Here is a 26,408-nt window from a genome sequence, read left to right on the forward strand (position 1 = left end):
GGGGCCAGGAGGGAGGTTTTGTCTGAGGGAGAAATTTCAGATTCAGGGAAAATTGCTCAACAAGCTGAACCTGATGTTGTAACATTTAAATTTAAATTAGAACATCTCCGCGCACTGCTTAAGGAGGTATTATCTACTCTGGATGATTGTGACAATTTGGTAATTCCAGAGAAATTATGTAAGATGGACAAGTTCCTAGAGGTTCCGGTGCCCCCCGATGTTTTTCCTATACCCAAGCGGGTGGCGGACATAGTAAACAAGGAATGGGAAAGGCCCGGCATACCTTTTGTGCCTCCCCCTATATTTAAGAAATTATTTCCTATAGTCGACCCCAGAAAGGACTTATGGCAGACAGTCCCTAAGGTCGAGGGGGCGGTCTCTACTCTAAACAAACGCACTACTATTCCCATAGAAGATAGTTGTGCTTTTAAAGATCCTAAAGTTGTGCTTAAAAAAATGTTTGTTCAGCAAGGTTACCTTCTTCAACCAATTTCATGCATTGTTCCTGTCACTACGGCAGCGTGTTTCTGGTTTGAAGAACTAGAAAAGTCGCTCGATAAAGAATCTTCGTATGAGGAGATTATGGACAGAGTTCATGCACTCAAATTGGCTAACTCTTTTATTCTAGATGCCGCTTTGCAATTAGCGAGATTAGCGGCGAAAAATTCAGGGTTTGCTATCGTGGCGCGCAGAGCGCTCTGGCTAAAGTCTTGGTCAGCGGATGTGTCTTCCAAGACAAAATTGCTTAACATCCCTTTCAAGGGCAAAACACTGTTTGGTCCTGATTTGAAAGAGATTATTTCAGACATCACCGGAGGAAAGGGCCACGCCCTTCCTCAGGATAGGTCTTTTAAGGCTAGAAATAAGCCTAATTTTCGTCCCTTTCGCAGAAACGGACCAGCCTCTACTTCTACATCCTCTAAGCAAGAGGGTAATACTTCTCAACCCAAACCAGCCTGGAGACCGATGCAAGGCTGGAACAAGGGTAAGCAGGCCAAGAAGCCTGCCACTGCTACCAAAACAGCATGAAGGGATGGCCCCCGATCCGGGACCGGATCTGGTGGGGGGCAGACTTTCTCTCTTTGCTCAGGCCTGGGCAAGAGATGTTCAGGATCCTTGGGCACTAGAAATAGTTTCTCAAGGTTATCTCCTGGAATTCAAGGAACTACCCCCAAGGGGAAGGTTCCACAGGTCTCAATTATCTTCAAACCAAATAAAAAGACAGGCATTCTTACATTGTGTAGAAGACCTGTTAAGGATGGGAGTAATTCATCCAGTTCCAATAAGAGAACAAGGGATGGGGTTTTACTCCAACCTGTTCATAGTTCCCAAAAAAGAGGGAACGTTCAGACCAATTCTAGATCTCAAGATCCTAAACAAATTTCTCAGGGTTCCATCGTTCAAAATGGAAACCATTCGAACGATCCTTCCTACCATCCAGGAAGGTCAATTTATGACCACGGTGGATTTAAAGGATGCGTACCTCCATATTCCTATCCACAAGGAACATCATCAGTTCCTAAGGTTCGCTTTTCTGGACAAGCATTACCAGTTTGTGGCACTTCCATTCGGATTAGCCACTGCTCCGAGAATTTTCACAAAGGTACTAGGGTCCCTTCTAGCGGTTCTAAGACCGAGGGGCATTGCAGTAGTACCGTACTTGGACGACATCCTGATTCAAGCGTCGTCTCTGTCAAGAGCAAAGGCTCATACGGACATCGTCCTAGCCTTTCTCAGATCTCACGGATGGAAAGTAAACATAGAAAAAAGTTCTCTTTCCCCGTCAACAAGAGTTCCCTTCTTGGGAACAATAATAGACTCATTAGAAATGAGAATTTTTCTGACAGAGGTCAGAAAATCAAAACTTCTAAGCTCTTGTCAAGTTCTTCATTCTGTTCTTCGTCCTTCCATAGCGCAGTGCATGGAAGTAATAGGATTGATGGTTGCAGCAATGGACATAGTTCCTTTTGCACGAATTCATCTAAGACCATTACAACTGTGCATGCTCAGACAGTGGAATGGGGATTATACGGACTTGTCTCCGACGATTCAAGTAGATCAAAGGACCAGAGATTCACTCCGTTGGTGGCTAATCCTGGACAACCTGTCACAGGGAATGAGCTTCCGCAGACCAGAGTGGGTCATTGTCACAACCGACGCCAGTCTGGTGGGCTGGGGCGCGGTCTGGGAACCCCTGAAAGCTCAGGGTCTATGGTCTCGGGAAGAATCTCTTCTCCCGATAAACATTCTGGAACTGAGAGCGATATTATATGCTCTCAAAGCTTGGCCTCATCTAGCAAAGGCCAAATTCATAAGGTTTCAATCAGACAACATGACGACAGTTGCATATATCAACCATCAGGGGGGAACAAGGAGTTCCCTGGCGATGGAGGAAGTGACCAAGATAATTCAATGGGCGGAGGATCACTCCTGCCACTTGTCTGCAATCCACATCCCAGGAGTGGAAAATTGGGAAGCGGATTTTCTGAGTCGTCAGACATTCCATCCGGGGGAGTGGGAACTCCACCCGGAAATCTTTGCCCAAATAACTCAATTATGGGGCATTCCAGACATGGATCTGATGGCGTCTCGTCAGAACTTCAAGGTTCCTTGTTACGGGTCCAGATCCAGGGATCCCAAGGCGACTCTAGTAGATGCACTAGTAGCACCTTGGACCTTCAACCTAGCTTATGTTTTCCCACCGTTTCCTCTCATTCCCAGGCTGGTAGCCAGGATCAACCAGGAGAGGGCTTCGGTAATCTTTATAGCTCCTGCGTGGCCACGCAGGACTTGGTATGCAGACCTGGTGAATATGTCATCGGCTCCACCATGGAAGCTACCTTTGAGACAGGACCTTCTTGTTCAAGGTCCATTCGAACATCCGAATCTGGTTTCTCTCCAACTGACTGCTTGGAGATTGAACGCTTGATTTTATCAAAGCGTGGGTTTTCAGATTCTGTAATAGATACTCTGATTCAGGCTAGAAAGCCTGTAACTAGAAAAATTTACCATAAGATATGGAAAAAATATATCTATTGGTGTGAATCTAAAGGATTCCCATGGAACAAGATAAAAATTCCTAGGATTTTATCCTTTCTACAAGAGGGTTTGGAGAAGGGATTATCTGCAAGTTCTCTGAAGGGACAGATTTCTGCGTTATCTGTTTTACTTCACAAAAGGCTGGCAGCTGTGCCAGACGTTCAAGCGTTTGTTCAGGCTCTGGTTAGAATCAAGCCTGTTTACAGACCTTTGACTCCTCCCTGGAGTCTTAATCTAGTTCTTTCAGTTCTTCAAGGGGTTCCGTTTGAACCCTTACATTCCGTAGATATTAAGTTATTATCTTGGAAAGTTCTGTTTTTGGTTGCAATTTCTTCTGCTAGAAGAGTTTCTGAGTTATCTGCTCTGCAGTGTTCTCCGCCCTATCTGGTGTTCCATGCATATAAGGTGGTTTTGCGTACTAAGCCTGGTTTTCTTCCGAAAGTTGTTTCCAACAAGAATATTAACCAGGAGATAGTAACCAGGAATATTAACCAGTACCTTCTTTGTGCCCGAATCCAGTTTCAAAGAAGGAACGTTTGTTACACAATTTGGACGTAGTCCGTGCTCTAAAATTCTATTTAGAGGCCACTAAAGATTTCAGACAAACTTCTTCTTTGTTTGTTGTTTATTCTGGTAAAAGGAGAGGTCAAAAAGCAACTTCTACCTCTCTTTCTTTTTGGCTTAAAAGCATTATCCGTTTGGCATATGAGACTGCCGGATGGCAGCCTCCTGAAAGAATCACAGCTCACTCCACTAGGGCTGTGGCTTCCACATGGGCCTTCAAGAACGAGGCTTCTGTTGACCAGATATGTAAGGCAGCGACTTGATCTTCACTGCACACTTTTGCCAAATTTTAGAAATTTGATACTTTTGCTTCTTCAGAGGCTATTTTTGGGAGAAAGGTTTTGCAAGCCGTGGTGCCTTCCATTTAGGTGACCTGATTTGCTCCCTCCCTTCATCCGTGTCCTAAAGCTTTGGTATTGGTTCCCACAAGTAAGGATGACGCCATGGACCGGACACACCTATGTTGGAGAAAACAGAATTTATGCTTACCTGATAAATTACTTTCTCCAACGGTGTGTCCGGTCCACGGCCCGCCCTGGTTTTTTTAATCAGGTCTGATGAATTATTTTCTCTAACTACAGTCACCACGGTATCATATGGTTTCTCCTATGCATATTTCCTCCTGTACGTCGGTCGAATGACTGGGGTAGGCGGAGCCTAGGAGGGATCATATGACCAGCTTTGCTAGGCTCTTTGCCATTTCCTGTTGGGGAAGAGAATATCCCACAAGTAAGGATGACGCCGTGGACCGGACACACCGTTGGAGAAAGTAATTTATCAGGTAAGCATAAATTCTGTTTTTATTTTTCTCTGCCTCGCTTCACAAGACTCTCCCCTAGTTTTGAAAGTTTCAAGCGCTCCCTAAAGACTCTACTGTTTGGGGATGCATACAACCTACACTAACCTTTCTTTATACCAGTTCCTCTCCTCCATTGCTATCCCCTGAACCCCCTTAGCATGTAAGCCAAGAGTCCAGCTGTTTGTAGATCACCTTCTTAAGAGCAGACTACAACAGTTTTATCTACCCATTTGATCCCTATAATTGTTTTGTTGTACTCCGCCTTTGTTTATAGCGCTGCGGAATCTGTTGGCGCTCTACAAATAAACAATAATAATAATACATTTTTGGACAATTGGCAATACAAAATGACCATTGTAATCCACAAGTTATTGGACAGATACAAATATATATATAATAATAATATAATGTCCTTTTTATTGTAAATAATTGTTTCTATATATATCTGTATATACCTATACCTGTATATCTATTCCGATCTTAAGGTGGTCGGTTTAGCACACATGAAAACGTTATAGTCTTAAAGCACGTTATTGAAATATTACAAATAACTTATTTTAACAATAATTATTAAGAATTATTAAACATACTATAATATTCCAAATAATCCATAGAATATATCCATAATATACAGTTAAACACATATGTACACACATATATACATATATATATATATACAGTATATATAGATATGCATACATACACATATTTAGACATGTGTTTGTATGTATCTCTATGTTAAACCCCTAAGATCTCATATCTTTTGGCCCTTATAACTTTTGTATGCAATTTTTTAAAGTATTTTTATCAGACAGTGTTATTTTGAGTGTAACTGTACTGTTAAATGTATTTTTTATGTGTTTTGTGCAACATTTTTGCCACATGTAACAGTTAACCAGAGCTCTGAAGTCGTGCTAACCCAACGTGCGTTAAAATAAATTGCACTCAAGTGAACGTGTTAACTTTCAACTCGTAATGTGCGCACTACTTCCGATGCACGAAAGATATACAATACACCTCTTATCGCTCCTGCACAACAGTTAGAGCACCAATTATAATATAGCCCTAAAGGGGGTAACATTTTACAGTACATTTAATTAAGGGAATTTAGAACTTTTCTTATGAAAATGCAAAACTATATTTATTATAAAAAATGTTATGTTGTTTTTAAACTGTCCAATATTTAGCTGTATATTACTAGATCAGGCAAAAGTCTCTCAATTTTATTTGCAGTCCGTTTCTCTAGTTACTGGGAGGAATAAAGTAACTGGAAATTTTACAAAACAACTTATCTTTAATTTAGAAATGTAAAAAAATTTGCTATGAATGCACACCTCCCAATCATCTCACGTCCTGCAAGGGAAGGGAAGGCCCAGTTTCAGCCCACAGCCCCTTGATCCTAGTTTCAAGGGACTGACTGAGCCCTACACAAGCCACACCCCCAAAACTTCCAGAGACCTCTCAGACATGCTCATAGATGACCCGTAACCAGCCATCCATGTCTAACCCACAAGTCCCAAACACGGCCCTATCTACAAATTTCCAATGGGTCATTTCCCGCAAGCTCTTACCTTCCCACATCCCAGAAATCATTCAGCAGATGGTAGGAGATATGTAGATATTTTGCCTCCAGAGTAAATGATCAGATTTATCACTATTACAGTTGAATTTTGGGCCCAGACAGATCAGTAGCAGATGCAGCTAGTTCTCCAGACATGGTCTCTTTAAGGAGATATGATAATTACTAATGTTTATGATTACTTGGGTAATCCTCTGTAGCAGCCTATCTTTCAAAGGAGTCTTTACTTGCTTAGGTGGCTATCAGCTAATTAACATAAAATAGGTAATCACCTGGAACAAAATAAGGGGGCAGGGTATTCTCTCTGCCCCCCCCCCCCCCCTCGTACCCACAATACTTGGAGGGACATGCAACCAATTATTTGCAATCAACATTTCCTTCTCTTTCAAATGAATTGTCCTGTGTCTGTCCAGCTACTTTGCAATTTTCATAACAATGACCATTGCTGGATTGGTCTGCTAGGATACCAGGAGTTTTTGAATTGGGTCAGTTTTAGGAACAGTTTCCCATTTCTCTGTATTAACAGAAGGGAGAAGAAAACGTTATTTAAATTTGGCAGATGAAAAAAATGAATACCTGACTTTCTTAGAAATGATTTCAGAAACTGAATCAGGACTCAGGAAAAGAGAAAGGCTGATTAGGAGCTGACTAAAAAATCCTCAGAAAAGAGTCAGAAACAACCCAATCACCAGTAACTTAGAGTGGCTGCTCCTAAGGGAAGCCCCTGATGAGCTAAAGGCCAAAGAGGGACCACCTTCAAATCCTTTCAAACGTCTGCGCTTAACAACTGGAGGCAACCAAGCTAAAAGCTCACTAATAGCTGAGTGAATATAATCCTTCCATTTTGGAGAAAGTTCAGATGAAATCTTCGAGAGAAACTCTGATAGGATAAACTCACCCTAGTACACTCTGAAGCGCAGTAAAACCCAGTTTAGGATTAGCAATAGACTCAGCACATGAGGTAAAAAACTGAGCAGTGGGACACACGTGGGAATCCGTACAAAGCAAACACAAACTTGAAGGGGGGTAAAGTAACAAAACGATCTCCCTTCTAAATGCTCTAACGATGGACCAGAGGCCTGAGCTGCACCAGTTTCCTCCCTAGTAACAGTAAGGAAATAGCTTACAGGGAAAGTAAAGAAAACCTAAATTGATTGGATAGAGCATGACATTTAAAACAACTTTCCAATTTACTACTATTATCAATTTTACTTAGTTCTCTTGGTGTCCTTTGTTAAAGAGTAATCCTAGGTGAGCTTAGGAGTGTGCACGTGTCTTTAGCCATCTGGCAACGGTATTAATTTTGACAGCAAAATTCGATTTAGTTTTGGTCTTTGGCTAAAATGTCATTTTAGTTTTAGTCGTATTTTAGTCATCTGAATTGTTTTAGTTTTAGTCTAGTTTTTGTCGACTGAAATCTAAGGGGTTTAGTTGCATTACATTTCTCTATAATTTGCAAACTGATTATATACTCCAGGAGTAAACATAACACCTGTTATTATTTATGGTATTAAGGTTTAAACATGCAATACAGATACCGATTTAGCCATTGTGATACCTGTATATAACGTCTTTATTAAACTTAAAATGAAATAAAACCAAGTTTCATAAACAAACAGAAGTGCAACTTTAAAATATAAAAAACAAACTGTAAACTGTAAACTGTATTGGCTGTGATGCCATTGCACATATTACTTAATATAAAAACAGCTCTCTGTTAATAATTAAAACAAGTATCAAGTAACTCAACACAACAAAAAGTTTCTGCAGTTAGCACAGTCATAGCATAACTTAAAGGGACAGTCTACACCAGAATTTTTATTGTTTAAAAAGATAAATAATCCCTTTATTACCCATTCCCAGTTTTGCATAACTAACACAGTTATATAAATACGCTTTTTACCTCTGATTACCTTGTATCTAAGCCTCTGCAAACTGCCCCCTTATTTCAGTTCTTTTGACAGACATCCATTTTAGCCAATAAGAGCTAGCTCCCTGGAACTCCACGTGCATGTGCACAGTGTTATCTATATGACACACATGAACTAACACCCTCTAGTGGTAAAAAAATGTCGGCCTTCAAGGGCTTAGAAATTAGCATATAAACCTCCTAGATTTAGCTTTCAACTAAGAATACCAAGAGAACAATGCAAAATTGGTGATTAAAGTAAATTGGAAAATTGTTTAAAATGACATTCTCTATCTGAATCATGAAAGTTTATTTTGGACTAGACTGTCCCTTTAAGCCCATAATCGTGGGTTATGCTTATTTGTATAGAAATAATCAATTAATTGTTCACAGATTCGAAAAAAAATTGGCAATGAAATTAACACTACTCTAAAACTTCCAAACTCATTATATACTCCCGGAGTAAAGGTTTATTAACCTGTTTTTATTTATGGTATTAAGGTTTGAACATGCAATACAGAATTAACAGATTTAAATGTTGTGGTATATAACGTCTTTATTTAGCTTAAAATTACATAAAACCAAGTTTTGTAAATTTTACAAAAGTGCAGTAATTAGATATGGATTTTGGTGAACTGCTTGTGCAATGCCACCCCCTGCAGATTCAGGGGTGTCAATCAACCCGATCGTATAGGAGCGGGCGGATTAATGACCGCAGTTTTAGAGGCAGCGGACAAGTTATGGAGCAGCGGTCTTAAGACCACTGCTTCATAACTGCTGTACAGGGGCATCAGGGGCCCTTGATAAATTGGCCCCCCGCACCTTTTAAATACTGCTGGTATTAAGAGTTCACAGAAGGGCTGCGTTAGGCTCCAAAAAGGGAGTGTAGAGCATAATTCACCGCCACTGCAACTCTCAATACCAGCGGTGCTTACGGACGCGGCCAGCTTCAAAAACGTGCTTGTGCGCGATTCCCCCATAGGAAACAATGGGACAGTTTGAGCTGAAAAAAAACCTAACACCTGCAAAAAAGCAGCGTTCAACTCCAAACGCAGCCCCATTGTTTTCTATGGGGAAACACTTCCTAAGTCTGCACCTAACACTCTAACATGAACTCCGAGTCTAAACACCCCTAACCTTACACTTATTAACCCCTAATCTGCCACCCCCGCTATCGCTGACACCTGCATATTTTTTTTAACCCCTAATCTGCTACTCTGTACACCGACACAACCTACATTATACCTATGTACCCCTAATCTGCTGCCCCTAACACCGCCGACCCCTATATAATATTTATTAACCCCTAATCTGCCCCCCACAACGTCGCCGCCAGCTACCTACAATAATTAACCCCTAATCTGCCGACCGGACCTCACCGCTACTCCGCTACTATAATAAAGTTATTAACCCCTAATCCGCCTCACTCCCGCCTCAATAACCCTAGAATAAATAGTATTAACCCCTAATCTGCCCTCCCTAACATCAACGACACCTAACTTCAAGTATTAACCCCTAATCTGCCGACCGGACCTCACCGCTACTCTAATAAATTTATTAACCCCTAAAGCTAAGTCTAACCCTAACACTAACACCACCCTAAGTTAAATATAATTTAAATCTAACGAAATAAATTAACTCTTATTAAATAAATTAATCCTATTTAAAGCTAAATACTTACCTGTAAAATAAACCCTAATATAGCTACAATATAAATTATAATTATATTGTAGCTATTTTAGGATTAATATTTATTTTACAGGCAACTTTGTATTTATTTTAACTAGGTACAATAGCTATTAAATAGTTAAGAACTATTTAATAGTTACCTAGTTAAAATAATTACAAAATTACCTGTAAAATAAATCCTAACCTAAATTACAATTAAACCTAACACTACACTATCAATAAATTAATTAAATACAAATAAATACACAAACTAAAGTACAAAAATAAAAAAAGAACTAAGTTACAAAAAATAAAAAAATATTTACAAACATTATAAAAATATTACAACAATTTTAAGCTAATTACACCTACTCTAAGCCCCCTAATAAAATAACAAAGCCCCCCAAAATAAAAAAATGCCCTACCCTATTCTAAAATAAAAAAAGAAAAGCTCTTTTACCTTACCAGCCCTTAAAAGGGCCTTTTGCGGGGCATGCCCCAAAGAATTCAGCTCTTTTGCCTGGGAAAAAAACATACAATACTCCCCCCAACATTACAACCCACATACCCCTAATCTAACCCAAACCCCCCTTAAATAAACCTAACACTAAGCCCCTGAAGATCTTCCTACCTTATCTTCACCACGCCGGGTATCACCGATCCGTCCAGGCTCCGAAGTCTTCATCCAAGCCCAAGTGGGGGCTGAAGACGTCCATCATTGGGCTGAAGTCTTGATCCAAGCGGCGGCTGAAGAGGTCCATCATCGGGCAGAAGTCTTCATCCTATCCGGGCAGAAGAGGAGATCCGGACCGGTAGACATCTTCATCCAAGCGGCATCTTCTATCTTCTTCCATCCGATGACGAGTGGCTCCATCTTCAAGACCTCCGGCGCGGATCCATCCTCTTCTTCCGATGTCCTAACACAGAATGAAGGTTCCTTTAAGGGACGTCATCCAAGATGGCGTCCCTCGAATTCCGATTGGCTGATAGGATTCTAAAAATAAAGAAGTTAGGAAATAAGGGGGATGTAAATAACCCCCTAAAATCCTCTAGGAGGCGCTACAGGTGACAAATAGTGATGATATATAACATATAAAAAAAAAAAAACCACTATGTGATAAGTGGTGTATAAATAGCACAATAACTAAAAAAAGATATAAATTATTATTACAATTATTCAGTTATGTTATATTATATTACCACAGGTGAATAGTGGAAAAATAAAAAGTCCAATGTAATGTCAGCTAAGATCCTGAATGCTGAACAAACGTATTTGGTTGTAGAAATGGTTCGGTGGGCAGCTCTCTAACAGCATACGATGATGGACGATCTGTAGTGAAGGAAAAATAGATAGAGGCGCCAATGGTGCAGATCAATGAGGAATCTCAAGGGTTATCAGTAAGAGATATGTACAGGGTACTCACTTGTGGGAGAGGCAATCAGTTATGCCTATAGGAGCAGGCTGGATTTCTACAGCAGTCCAGCTAGCTGATCAAGGCCCCAACAAGCAACTCCAGGGTGCAGGGAATCAACAGGTCCAGGTTGAATACCAGAATAAGTATACAGGCAGGATGGTAGCAAAAGGGCAATTCACCCTATTAGTAGCGCAGCACCAAGATATAATAGACACTTAAAAGTTGGTAAAATAAAAACAAATTTATTTAAAAATTGTAAAATACACAACTTTTTGTGGTGCCAAATAAAATCTTGGATAAAAGGAGAAACCATGCAACGCGTTTCTCAGTAAAAACTGTTTCATCAGGCATGTTTCACATCAATACATTTAGACCTTATATAGGGCTACGCTACTAAACAAACCCCTAAACACACCCTTCTCAAAAGCTATAGTACATCCAATCACAACCCTTCATTTGCAAACACCCCCTTGTTGCTGTGTTATTTAAACCTTGAATATGTTAAAGACAGTTGTGTAGAATGTTTTTTCAAACATAGGGAAATACCCTATACTTAGATTATTTAAAAATAATGTTGGTAGTGTTTATACTTGTAATTTAAAAGTTAAAAAATTGTTAATTTATCGTGATTCCTTTCCTTCGTGATTGGAGCCTGCTGATAGGAGAATTTAACTGTCAATCAAAAGTAGTGGTGATAGATGGCTCTATTAGCCAATCCTATGATACACAGTGAGTGTGATTCGCCATCCAATTACATTCAGGCAGGAGAACAACACCCAAAACTTCCACCAATTGCTAGCGGGCTATGGGGCATGTGTGATCAATGCTTTCACTATTGGTGCTGACACAAGTTACGTGGCATAGAAACCAAACAGCCCCCACACTGTTATTAGCAACCGCTATGTGATTGTCCGCTGCAGCAAACTCAGCGAATCATAACTTTAACCAGTGTACTACGTGATCACCCAATATTTACAAACACTAAGACAATCTATTGTGTACATAATTAAAGAGGTCTCTTGTATAATGCCCAATAGTTGGATCTTACTAAATGTGGGCGTGTTAACTAACCTGTCACTATAATTATTACCCGCTATGTACCCAACGGGTTATATATCAAATGAACATGCTGTGCGGTCTCCGCAATGCTGCAAGTAAAATATTCTCAGCAATTGTCATGGCGATCTGACTATACGGCCATTGGAATAATAACAATAACTCGCTGTGTATATACACATGAAGTGGTATGTTACGGGACCAAGGCATTGCTGTAAATACATAGCCTATTGAAGTCCTATACATATGGAGAATGTGCTGATACGTGTAACCGTGTAGATGTCATAAGTAACTAAAGTGTAAAATTAAAATGCTTAAATATAATAATGATAAAGTGCACAAAAGTAAACTTATTAAGAGATGTTTGCAAGTAGTGATGTAACATTTGATCTACAAATGATATGAAAGTATGCAAACCAGATGTGGGTGTGTGAGTGTATATAAGCTAGAATACCATTCACTACCAATATATGTGCCGTTGTGGAATTAAAGTTAATGCTAGTGTGTAGATCCCAAAAATAATGGGATATGTATGAGGCTATAACCTATAGATTAAAAGGGACCAATCAATATGATGTATAATAAGTGACTGTCTCAAAGAGGGGGGGGGGAAATGACAGATACACTTGTCTGACATAACAATGTGATGTAAAAAAATGTGAATAACTGTGTCAAATTCAATTGTGGTGGATTGATTCACTTAAAGGGGGTGAAGTGCAGCAAGGAGGAAATTTGCAAACTTCAGTTTACATAATAGTCCACAATAGACAGGGCCTATACATAGAAACATTAATGTCTATAAATACACATGCATGGACCAGTATGACCCTGTGCATAACATATAATACTGGTACCTCAACTCCATATTTCTATTAGCTGCATGGAAGCCCACATTCATTAGACAAAGGCAGCATAATACCTTAACTCCATATTTCTATTGGCTGAATGGGAGCCCACATTCATTAGACAAAGGCAGCATAATCTAAAACTTCATTCAGCCCATTGGAAAAATAGTTTGAAATTTAAATATCCAATAGGTCTCCCTTTGTCTAAGTTGTGTGAACCTATTATAACTTGAACTACTGGGTATGCTTTCTATGGGAGTAATCCTAAAGTGACATTTCCCTAAGTTCTGATAGGGACAGCAATGTCTTGAGACACTATGTTTAGAAGATTTTTTAAAAACATTCCTCATGTGCTCACCCCATCTTGTTCTAACCTTCCTACAGGTACGTCCAATATATTGAGTCCCACATCGACATGTGAGAGTATATATCACATAACTGGAATTGCATGACAGGTGTTCCAAAATATGATATTGTTCACCTGTTGTATGTGAGATGATAGAGGTTGAGCCATGTGTAATAAATTTACACATGTTGCAACGTCTATTACCGCACCTAAATGTGCCATTATTGTTTTGATTTTTAAATTTATTTTTCTGTGGTTTCAGAAGTTTCTTACTCATCACCACCTTGCTGGGAGCTAGTTTTTGTTTTAGGGTCGGGGCTCTTCTATAGATGTAATGTCCCTTTAAGACATTCCACTTCCACCTTTTCACCTGCCTATAAAACCTCACTTCCTGAGATCTACTTTGCTTGATTATTTTGTTTGTTCTGATTGGAATACTTCACAGAAATCAAGTCACTCCTGCTATCATCTCAAACTGAGTGATATTGAACTTTCGCTTATTTGAATTTAACCCTCAAAAAGGAACATTCTAACTAATTGCTGCTTTCTACTAAAGACACTTAATCTGCACAGCCATCTGAATCCATTTCATAGATTGCCTGTCAGTCTCTCTCCTAAAGTACAGCTCCACCACAGTATTACAGAGGATTTTCTCACATCTCCAGCTGCAGCTGATTCATTCACCTGCTTCGCTAGGACTTCAACTCACCTTCCTTCCGGAAGCTACAGAACAATCTCTCAGCCTGACCAGTACTGCAACTAGCCACTCAGCTCTCAGGAAGAACTCCGGTCTCACTCCGCCATTACAGCGTTCCATGCTGCAAGGGAAAGCCAAGCACAGGCTACCGCAAGTATAACTCTGCTAATCAGATTCTCTCAAGTTGTTTCTAGTTCATATTATCAACCGTACTTACTCAGTCTTTATATTAACAATTAATCTTATGCTAAAGAACTCTATTTTTCATCTAGCTATCCATATTTGCCTCTGTGAATTTATCAGACTTGCACACTTGTTTGTCTGAATAGAATCATATTTGTCTAGCAGCATTTCCTGTGAGTTCACTCTTAGCAAAACGCTTGAAGCATATTGCCAGGTTATAATTTGTATCTCTTGGCGTTTGCAACTAGCAACACACTACAATTCTAAAAGATACAATTTATCTTACATAATAATCAAGCCCTAAATATAAATATGGACTCCCAAGCCATAAAAACAGAGTTTGAAACCTTAAACCAAAAAGTTGATTATTTGGCAAGAGCGCTCACAGACTTACAAGCTGAGAACACTGCTTTAAAAAATGTTTATAAGGAAATAATAACTCCTAGAAATCTAGACCCTCCTGAACCACATATTAACCCTCCTGCAGTCTTTTCAGGAAAGAGGTCAGATTTCAGAGACTTCAAAAATTCTTGTTTGCTGCTTTTTTCTATGAAACCCCGCACCTATCATACAGAAAAAATAAAGGTGTGTACTGTTATTTCATACTTAACAGGGGAACCCAGGACCTGGGCTAACCGTTTTTTTTAATCCAGTGATGAGATTTTGAATTCACTTGATGCATTTTTTTCCTTAATGGCATCAGTTTCTGAAGATGCCAACACACAAATAAATGCAGAAACCAAACTTAGATCTCTCAGACAGGGAAAACGTCCTGTTGAGGATTATGTCACAGAATACCAGATGTGGGCCACAGATACATTGTGGAACGACATCACATTAAGAAATCAATTCAGGCTTGGGCTTAATGACATCTTAAAAGATGAAATCTCCAGAGTAGAGATGCCTGAGACCCTAACAGGACTTATTAAGCTGGCAATCACCTTAGACCGCAGGTTAAGGGAACGCCGCACTGAGAGACTGACTTCTGACTCCTCATTTAAAAGACCAACTGCTACCTATATCGACAGAAACACACCAGTAAGTGTCCCCATGGAGATTGGCATTATCAAGGCTCCCCTCACACCAGAGGAAAAAGCAAGGAGACGCACCTCTAACCTATGTCTTTATTGCGCTAGTAAAGATCATACAGTGGGTACTTGTCCCATTCTACAATGTACTAAGAAGGGTAAGCCATCCCATATCTATACTGTATCCCTGCAGAAACAGACTCATGCACTTACCGTTTTTCTATCTTTGCAGTGGGATCAACATCAGTTCAAGACTGAAGCTGTTATTGACTCTGGCGCATATGGTTGTTTTATGGATGCTTCCTTTGTCAGAAAAAATAAAATACCTATAATTTCAAAGCAAAACCCTCTTTTTATTAAGGTAATAGATGGATCTTTAATCCAGAAAGGACCGGTAACACACCACACCATCCCACTATTGTTACAGACAGAAGAGGGTCATGTTGAATTTCAAAGCTTTGACATCATACCCACAGCCATTCACACAGTCATCTTAGGTTTACCCTGGTTGGTAAAACACAATCCTAGTATCAACTGGGAAAAATGTAACATACATTTCACTTCTGAGTTCTGTAAAAACACATGCTTCCCACAACAGACTATAGCTACACTACAGACTACCATACCTCCTGAGTACCAGGACTTATCTGATGTGTTCAATATCAAAGAGGCTGAGACCTTACCACCCCATAGGACTTTCGACTGTCCGATTGATTTAGTTCCAGGTTCAGCTGCCCCCTTTGGTAAAATATACCCACTATCACAACAAGAGCTACAATATCTCAGAGACTACCTAGATGAAAACCTTAGAAAAGGCTTTATAGTACCTTCTGTATCTCCCGCAGCAGCGGGTATATTTTTTGTAAAGAACAAAGATCAAACATTAAGGCCAATTATAGATTATAGAGCTCTGAATGCAGTAACCATTAAAAACCGGTATCCACTTCCACTCATCCCTGAACTCCTTGAGCGCCTTAACGGTGCGTCTATATTTACTAAATTAGACCTCAAGGGGGCGTATAATTTGATCAGGATTAAAGATGGGGATGAGTGGAAGACTGCGTTCAGAACCCGCTACGGGCTATTTGAATACAGAGTCATGCCCTTTGGCCTGTGCAATGCCCCAGGTACTTTCCAATATTTCATAAATGAAATATTTAAAGATCTCATTGATATCTGCGTAATAATATACTTAGACGATATACTGATTTACTCCAGAACAACATCTGAACACATAAAACATGTTAGGTGGGTGTTGACACGTTTACGCGAACATAGATTGTTCGCTAAATTAGAGAAGTGTTTATTCCACGTGCATGAGATAAAGTTTCTTGGGTATATCATCACACCAGATAGGATTCAAATGGATCCAGAAAAATTATCTGCAATAAAAGATTGGCCACAACCTAAAACAGTGAGAGCTGTGCAACGCTTTTTGGGTTTTGCCAACTTTTATCGCAAATTTTTATTCAACTTCTCAGCTATTGTGAAACCTCTGACCAATCTAACAAAAACTAATACAAAGTTCTTTTGGTCAACAGAAGCCGATGCATCTTTTAAACTCTTGAAAGAGAAATTTTCATCAGCACCCATCTTGTCAATCCCTGATCATACTTGTGAATTTATAGTAGAAACAGATGCATCAGACATTGGCATAGGAGCAATCCTTTCCCAAAGAACTAGTACAGATACTACGCTTCATCCAGTTGCCTACTATTCAAGAGTTTTGCAACCTGCAGAACTAAATTATACGATTGGCGACAAGGAACTGTTGGCCATTAAGACTGCTTTAGAAGTCTGGAGACATATCTTAGAAGGTACTAACAGACCATTCACAATATACACTGATCATAAAAATCTTCAATATTTACATCAGAGTAGAACCCTCTCGTCACGACAGGTCCGTTGGGCATTATTCCTTGACAGGTTTAACTTTGTAATAACATACAGACCAGGACCTTTAAATTCTAGAGCTGATGCTCTTTCACGTGTATATGAACAAAATCAAAAGACAGAACATAACACGTGTCTCATACCTCCAGACAAAATTATAGGTAACCTCACACCATTTGAAAACGATATCCTCAAAGCTCTTCAAACTGATGACATACCAGACATCCCACAACTACAAAAAGACAAAACAGGACTTTATACTTACCATGACAAGATCTATATACCTACACTACTTAGGACTTATATCTTGCAACAATTCCATGATAACCCCCTTTCTGGACACCAAGGTATATATAAGACTAAGGAAGCAATTCAGAGATATTTTTGGTGGCCTAAGATGGCAGATGCCATTCAACAGTACATAGTATCATGTACAGTCTGTGCTAGAAATAAAACTCAGAAACTAAAGCCCATTGGACTACTCACACCTTTACCAATTCCGGATATTCCTTGGACAATAATTTCAATGGATTTTATAGTGGAATTGCCAGTATCTCAAAACCATAACACCATTATGGTGGTGGTCGACCATCTCACGAAATTAGCACATTTTGTTCCCCTACCGTCTTTGCCATCTGCAACTGACACCGCAGACGCATTCATAAAACATATAGTACGTCTCCATGGAATCCCTCAATCCATCATAACAGATCGAGGGACTCAGTTCACTTCGCATTTTTGGAAAGCTTTATGTTCAGTTCTACGTATACGACCTAGATTAACAACTTCTTACCATCCTCAGGCTAATGGTTTAACCGAACAAATTAACGGGATTTTAGAACAGTATCTTCGTTGCTATATAACAAATTTGCAAGACAATTGGTACTCTCTTCTCCCTCTAGCTGAATATTCATACAACAACTCAATATCAGCCTCGACTAAAGTCAGTCCATTCTATGCTACCTATGGTTACCACCCACAAAGCATTCCACTTTCGCGTATAGGTTCTACTTCACCAGCAGCCACTTCATATCTCATCAATCTCCAGGACTCTCTTATCTTATTAAAGGAACATCTACAGGTTGCCAAAGCCTCGCAGAAACATTACTATGATTTAAGACACAGAGATAGTCCGAATAACAAATTAGGTGATTTGGTATGGCTATCCATGAAATATCTGAAATTATCTGTTCCTTCAAGGAAGTTGGCTAACCAATACATTGGCCCCTTTCCTATAAAGAAAATACTCAATCCAACCTCTGTGACCCTACAACTGCCACCTAGATACAAGGTGCATCCCACGTTTCATGTGTCTTTGCTGAAACCATATACATCCAGCACCTTTAGGGGCAGGCCGAAAGAACCACCTCCGCCCATTCACTTGGATGACCATGACGAATTTGAGTTGGATTCTATACTCGACTCCCGTATGTACCGTGGTCATTTGGAGTACCTCATCCGTTGGAAGGGCTATGGTCCTGAGGAGGATTCCTGGGTACGCAGGTCTCATGTTCATGCTACCCGTCTCTTGGATGCTTTCCATAGGCGTTATCCTGCTAAGCCTGCATCCTCGGAGCGGATGCTTTGAGGGGGGGGATCTGTAATGTCCCTTTAAGACATTCCACTTCCACCTTTTCACCTGCCTATAAAACCTCACTTCCTGAGATCTACTTTGCTTGATTATTTTGTTTGTTCTGATTGGAATACTTCACAGAAATCAAGTCACTCCTGCTATCATCTCAAACTGAGTGATATTGAACTTTCGCTTATTTGAATTTAACCCTCAAAAAGGAACTTTCTAACTAATTGCTGCTTTCTACTAAAGACACTTAATCTGCACAGCCATCTGAATCCATTTCATAGATTGCTTGTCAGTCTCTCTCCTAAAGTACAACTCCACCACAGTATTACAGAGGATTTTCTCACATCTCCAGCTGCAGCTGATTCATTCACCTGCTTCGCTAGGACTTCAACTCACCTTCCTTCCGGAAGCTACAGAACAATCTCTCAGCCTGACCAGTACTGCAACTAGCCACTCAGCTCTCAGGAAGAACTCCGGTCTCACTCCGCCATTACAGCGTTCCATGCTGCAAGGGAAAGCCAAGCACAGGCTACCGCAAGTATAACTCTGCTAATCAGATTCTCTCAAGTTGTTTCTAGTTCATATTATCAACCGTACTTACTCAGTCTTTATATTAACAATTAATCTTATGCTAAAGAACTCTATTTTTGATCTAGCTATCCATATTTGCCTCTGTGAATTTATCAGACTTGCACACTTGTTTGTCTGAATAGAATCATATTTGTCTAGCAGCATTTCCTGTGAGTTCACTCTTAGCAAAACGCTTGAAGCATATTGCCAGGTTATAATTTGTATCTCTTGGCGTTTGCAACTAGCAACACACTACAATTCTAAAAGATACAATTTATCTTACAATAGACAATCTTGGGTTGTGAAGTTAATGTTTTCTTTAAAATAGGGTCTTTAAGTAATATGGGCCAATGTTTTCTAAGGACTCTACTGACCGCTTTCTGATTAGAATTATACTGAGTTGTGAATAGAGGCTGCCCCTCCATCTGGCTGGCCTTTTGTTCTTTTTTAGAATTTTTTCCAGAGATCAGAAGATCTTTTCTATCTAACAACCTTGCTTTATTAAAGCCAGATTCAATAAGGTCCAATGGGTAACCCTTTTCTCTAAATCTTACCCTTAATATCTCTGATTGTTCGTCAAAAGTTTCTATAGAACTGCAATTACGTCTTATTCTGCAAAATTGACTGTATGTAATATTGACTTTCCAACTATTAAGATGATTACTTGAAAAATGTAAAAAATTATTACAGTCAAAAAATCAGATTATCACTGCCCCAAGACAGGATCACGTCCAGGAATTCAATGGTGTCTTTCAGGATGTTTGAAGTAAATCTTATGCCCATATCGTTATTATTAAGCCAATTAACAAACTCTGAATTGCCCTTCTGATAGGATTCTATCAGCCAATCGGAATTAAGGTAGGAAAATTCTGATTGGCTGATGGAATCAGCCAATCAGATTCAAGTTCAATCGGATTGGCTGATCCAATCAGCCAATCAGATTGAGCTTGCATTCTATTGGCTGATCGGAACAGCCAATAGAATGCGAGCTCAATCTGATTAGCTGATTGGATCAGCCAATCGGATTGAACTTGAATCTGATTGGCTGATTCCATCAGCCAATCAGAATTTTCCTACCTTAATTCCGATTGGCTGATAGAATCCTATCAGCCAATCGGAATTCGAGGGACGCCATCTTGGATGACGTCCCTTAAAGGAACCTTCATTCTGTGTTAGGACGTCGGAGGAAGAGGATGGATCCGCGCCGGAGGTCTTGAAGATGGAGCCGCTCGTTGTCGGATGGAAGAATATAGAAGATGCCGCTTGGATGAAGATGTCTACCGGTCCGGATCTCCTCTTCTGCCCGGATAGGATGAAGACTTCTGCCGCTCCGGATGTCTTCTTTTGGTCCATCGGTGCCCGGCTGGGTGAAAGCGACTCAAGGTAGGGAGATCTTCAGGGGCTTAGTGTTAGGTTTATTTAAGGGGGGTTTGGGTTAGATTAGGGGTATGTGGGTGGTGGGTTGTAATGTTGGGGGGGTATTGTATGGGTTTTTTTTTCAGGCAAAAGAGCAGAATTCTTTGGGGCATGCCCCGCAAAAGGCCCTTTTAAGGGCTGGTAAGCTAAAAGAGCTTTTCTATTTTTATTTTAGAATAGGGTAGGGCATTTTTTTATTTTGGGGGGCTTTGTTATTTTATTAGGGGGCTTAGAGTAGGTGTAATTAGCTTAAAATTGTTGTAATATTTTTCTAATGTTTGTAAATATTTTTTTATTTTTTGTAACAGTTCTTTTTTTATTTTTTGTACTTTAGTTAGTTTATTTAATTGTATTTATTTGTATTTTATGTAATTAATTTATTGATAGTGTAGTGTTAGATTTAATTGTAGATAATTGTAGGTATTTTATTTAATTAATTTATTGATAGTGTAGTGTTAGGTTTAATTGTAACTTAGGTTAGGATTTATTTTACAGGTAATTTTGTAATTATTTTAACTAGGTAGCTATTAAATAGTTATTAACTATTTAATAGCTTTTGTACCTGGTTACAATAAATACAAAGTTGCCTGTAAAATAAATATAAATCCTAAAATAGCTACAATATAATTATAATTTATATTGTAGCTATATTAGGGTTTATTTTACAGGCAAGTATTTAGCTTTAAATAGGAATAATTTATTTAATAAGAGTTAATTTATTTCGTTAGATAAAAATTATATTTAACTTAGGGGGGTGTTAGTGTTAGGGTTAGACTTAGCTTTAGGGGTTAATAAATTTAATAGAGTAGCGGTGGGGTCCGGTCGGTAGATTAGGGATTAATACTTGAAGTTAGGTGTCGGTGATGTTAGGGAGGGCAGATTAGGGGTTAATACTATTTATTCTAGGGTTATTGAGGCGGGAGTGAGGCGGATTAGGGGTTAATACATTTATTAGAGTAGCGGTGAGGTCCGGTCGGCAGATTAGGGGTTAATTATTGTAGGTAAGGTAGCAGTGACATTGGGGGGGGGCAGATTAGGGGTTAATAAATATTATGTAGGGGTCGGCGGTGTTAGGGGCAGCAGATTAGGGGTACATAAGTATAACGTAGGTGGCGGCAGTGTGCGGTCGGCAGATTAGGGGTTAAAAAAAATTATTAGAGTGGCGGCGATGTGGGGGGGCCTCAGTTTAGGGGTGCATAGGTAGTTTATGGGTGTTAGTGTACTTTAGAGCACAGTAGTTAAGAGCTTTATGAACCGGCGTTAGCCCAGAAAGCTCTTAACTCCTGGCTTTTCTCTGCGGCTGGAGTTTTGTCGTTAGATTTCTACCAGCGTTAGAAAGATCCCATTGAAAAGATAGGATACGCAAATGGCATAGGGGGATCTGCGGTATGGAAAAGTTGCGGCTGGAAAGTGAGCGTTAGACCCTTACCTACACGACTCTAAATACCAGCGGTAGCCCAAAACCAGCATTAGGAGCCTCTAACGCTGGTTTTGACGGCTAACGCCAAACTCTAAATCTAGGCGTACATTTCCATACTTGGTCTGGTTACATCTAGATTAGGACAGGGGAAGGAAGTTCTTTATAGGCACTAGTGTAGATTTTGAAAGTCCCAGGTTTAAAAGGCAGCACATGGAAAAAGGGATGGTCACTCCATACATGAAGAGACCTTAAAGGGACATAAAACCCAAAACTTTTCTTTCATGATTTAAATAAAGCATACGACTGTAAACATTTTTCTAATTTAGTCTAATCGAGCAATCACATACCCGGCGCAGCAGACATCTTACGTGCGTATATTTTACACGTTGCGCACATTTTTTTACTCCAAACTAACCTAGAACTGGCATTGTCAGTTGGTATCACATGTGCAGCGCAAGGACGTACGTGTGCAGAATGGAGATATTTTACTCCATTTTCATTTCGCCACACATAGGCAGACGCAGCAACCCTTGCACATAGTAAAAAAGCACCGTAACTCCCTGGAAGCCTTATCCAACACTTGCTCACATTCTATTGGCTGATTTAAATTTGTCAGCCAATAGGAATGCAAGGGTACCCCTATATAAAAGGAGTACTTGCATTCAATCTTCAGTGTGCGGCGGGAGATTGCATGAAGAGGACCTCCGTGTCGCCTAGACATCATCAATGGCCTCCGCCTCCACGTCTCTGCCACCGGGATGAAGATAGAAGATGGTCCAGTGATGGATGAAGATGGAGCCGCCTGGAGGAAGATCTTTCGCCGGACTTCATCAATGGTGAGTACCTATTTTGGGGTTAGTGTTAGGTTTTTTTATTTTTGGGGTGTTTTTTTTTTTAAGATTAGGGCTTTTTTATTTTTCATGGGCTGAAAATGAACTGAATGCCCTTTTAAGGACAATGCCCATACAAATTCCCTTTTTTGGGGTAATGGGTAGATTAGTTTTTTTTTATTTAGATTTTTTTTTTATTTTGGGGGTTTTGGGGGTGGGGTGTTGTAATGTTTGGGGGTAATTTGTTTTTTCTTTTTTTTTTGGAAAAGGAGCTGTTAACTTTAGGGCAATGCCCTACAAAAGGCCCTTTTAAGGGCTATTGGTAGTTTATTTCTAGATTAGGTTTTTTGTTTTTTTTTTAGGTGGGGTTTTTTTTTAACGGGGGTATTAAAATACGAATAACTTTTTATTTATTTTGGATAATTTCATTTGTTATTTTTTTGTAATGTTAGCTTTTTTATTTTGTGTAATGTTAGTTTTTTTTGTAATTTAGGTTTTTTATTTTTTGTAATTTTTTGATTATTTTTTAAGGTAGTTAGTATCTTTTTAAATGAAATTAAGTATATTTTAGTTGGGGTTAAGTTAGGGGGTGTTAGGGTAGGGGGCTTAGTTATTAGTTTAATACTTTGTGTTGTGGGGGGATGGTGGTTTAGGGGTTAATAGTTTAATTAGATACTTTGCATTGTGGGGGGGGGTGGAGGATTAGGGGTTAATAGGTTAATTAGGTATTTGCGTTGTGGGTGGTTGGCAATTTAGGTGTTAATATTATAATTAGGTGTTTGCAATGTGGGTGGTTGGCGGTTTAGGGGTTAATAACTTTTATTAGTGATTGCGATGTGGGGGGATGGCGGATTAGTGGTCAATAACTTTCATTAGTGTTTGCGATGTGGGGGGATGGTGGATTAGGTGTTAATAACTTTTATTAGTGATTGCAATGTGGGGGGATAGCGGATTAGGGAATAATCACTTTTATTAGTAATTGGAATTTGGGGGGATGATGGATTAGGGGTTTTGAATGGTGTTTTGATGTGTGGGTTTAACTTTTTCTCCTACCTCCTGCTCTATATCTGACTTCATCTATAATCTTAATGTACAGACTAAACCAGTGATGTGCACTCATAGGAGGCAGGTGAGACACTGCCGCACCTGCCATTTGGAGCAACTTGAAATTAAAAATAAAATTTTATAATTTTTTTTATTTTTTTATTTTGTTTTCCAAAATTTTCTAATATTGAGCAATAGAGGCAGCAGGTTCTGCTTTCTCTCTATTGCGCAAATATTTTGCATACATTTTTATCACTAGCCGCTCTGCTGTGCCACCCGGTGGTTATTTGTAGCTGCAGCGCAGCTGAAAAACCTATTATAGAGGCATCTCTAGTGAGGCCTCTTATTTTGCTGGGAGCCTCAGACAATCAACGCCAGTCATGTATGATCTCCTGGTGATTGACAGCACCAGGAGAACGTACTGACTGGAGTTGTTTGACTCCCTGCTGCGCATGCGCAAAGACCACTGTCTGGCGGGAACAACAGAGTGACATACTGTGGCATAGTTGTCAGCAGTATGCTAGGGCTGTACATGGATGTTAGTAAAAATAAATATATATATTTTTCATTAAAATTCTGTTTTTATAGCCTTATTTTTATATTTTCTTACGTGCTCTGCTTCCCTTTTATTTTAACTATTAGATATAGAATTTCATAGTGGGCAGGGTTTTAGTACTTGGGCCATTGAATTGTACTTGGCCCCTGGTTCCAAAATTGCCAGTTATCCCCTGAATTTTTTATGCATTAGTTGCATTAGGGAGTTTCTGGTTTTAACATGTGATCAGATTGTTTGGGCAGGGTTTTAGTACCTGGGCCACTGAATTGTACTTGCCCCCTGGTTCCAAAATTGCCAGTTATCCCCTGAATTTTTTATGCATTAGTTGCATTAGGGAGTTTCTGGTTTTAACATGTGATCAGATTGTTTGGAATCCTTGTTTGTGTGCTTGCAAGTATTTCATCCTGCCTGGATCAGAATTCAGTCTACACCAAAATCGCTATTATTTAAAAAGAAAAATAATGCCTTTACAACCCATTCCCCAGCTTTTCACAATTAACATTGATATATTAATATACTTTATAACCGTTTAATCTCTAAATTTCTGACTGTTTAAGCCACTACAGACAGCCTCTTATCACATACTTTTTTATTAGCTTTTTCACAAAAGACTGCTAATTTATGTGTGTCAAATAGATAACATTGTACTCTCTCCCGTGGAGTTATGCAGGGCACTGCACTAACTGGCTAAAATGCAAGTCAGTAGATAATAAATAAATAAATAGCCCTGAGATAAGGGGACTGTATGCAGAGGCTTAAATACAAGATTTTAGATACAATTCTAATCGTCATTGTGTAACCTGCTAATTTAATTGTAAATTTAAGTTACCTCTATTAGGTTCATATATATATGCTTCTAAGGCATATCATAACCACTGCCTCACTAGCCTCTGAGCTCACCGCACGTCACTGGTAAACCTACTTCTCCCCCTCGCCCCCGAAACCAGTAGTAATGTGCATGCTGTGGATCCTCTTCAATTTTCCAACCTTATTCAACCTTACCTCCCATTCCACAATATCCTTCCCTGACATTGCAACAGTCCACTATAACAATACTCTCTCCTCTGCACTAAACACTCTTGTTCCTCCCTAACTAAGCAAAACCCTTTATCGTCAGTTCCCTGACAAATGTGCTACCTGCAAAAATACTCCTGCACTGCTGAGCGTGCCTGGAGGAAATTTAGCTCTGAATCTGATTTCATCCACTATAAGTTCATTCTTGATTCTTACACATCTGCCTTCACTTAGACAAAAAAACCTAAGTCTTTTCTCTTATATATACTCACTCCTCAAACTCTAAATGTCTCGGGGTCAATTTATCAAGCTCCGTACAGAGCTCGCTGGAAACAGAAGTTATGAAGCAGTGGTCTAAAGACTGCTGCTCTATAACCTGTCCGCCTGCTCTGAGGCGGTGGACAGAAATCAACCCGATCGAATACAATTGGGTTGATTGACACCCCCTGACAGTGACAGTATTACTATTTCCCCATCACGCCAAGTCAGCTGCTTTGGAGTTACACTTGACTCCAATCTGTCCTTCATCCCCCACATCCAATTGCTCTCTACAGCCTGCCGCAACCACCTACGCAATATCTCCAAAATGTGTCCATTTCTGAGCACTAACACCACTAAGCAGCTAATCCACTCCCTGGTAATTACCTGACTTGTTATAATAATCTACTAACTGGCCTACTTCTCTCCTGCCTCTCCCCCTTCAATCTATCCTAAATGTCTCTGCAAGGTTAATCTACCTTTCCTGCCACTCTGTATCTGCTATCCCTCTCTGTGAGTCTCTTCACTGGCTCCTCATTCACAGCAGAATTAAATTCAAATATACTCCAGCTCACCCCTTAATGACCTACTCATTGCATCTTCTACCATCACATACTCCCATGCTAGACTGCAGGACTTTTCTTGTGAAGCACCAATTCACTGGAAAGCAGTTCCTCGCATTGTCTAACTTTCCCGT

The sequence above is a fragment of the Bombina bombina genome, chromosome 1, assembly GCF_027579735.1.
Source record: "Bombina bombina isolate aBomBom1 chromosome 1, aBomBom1.pri, whole genome shotgun sequence".
Taxonomy (NCBI): Eukaryota; Metazoa; Chordata; class Amphibia; order Anura; family Bombinatoridae; genus Bombina; species Bombina bombina.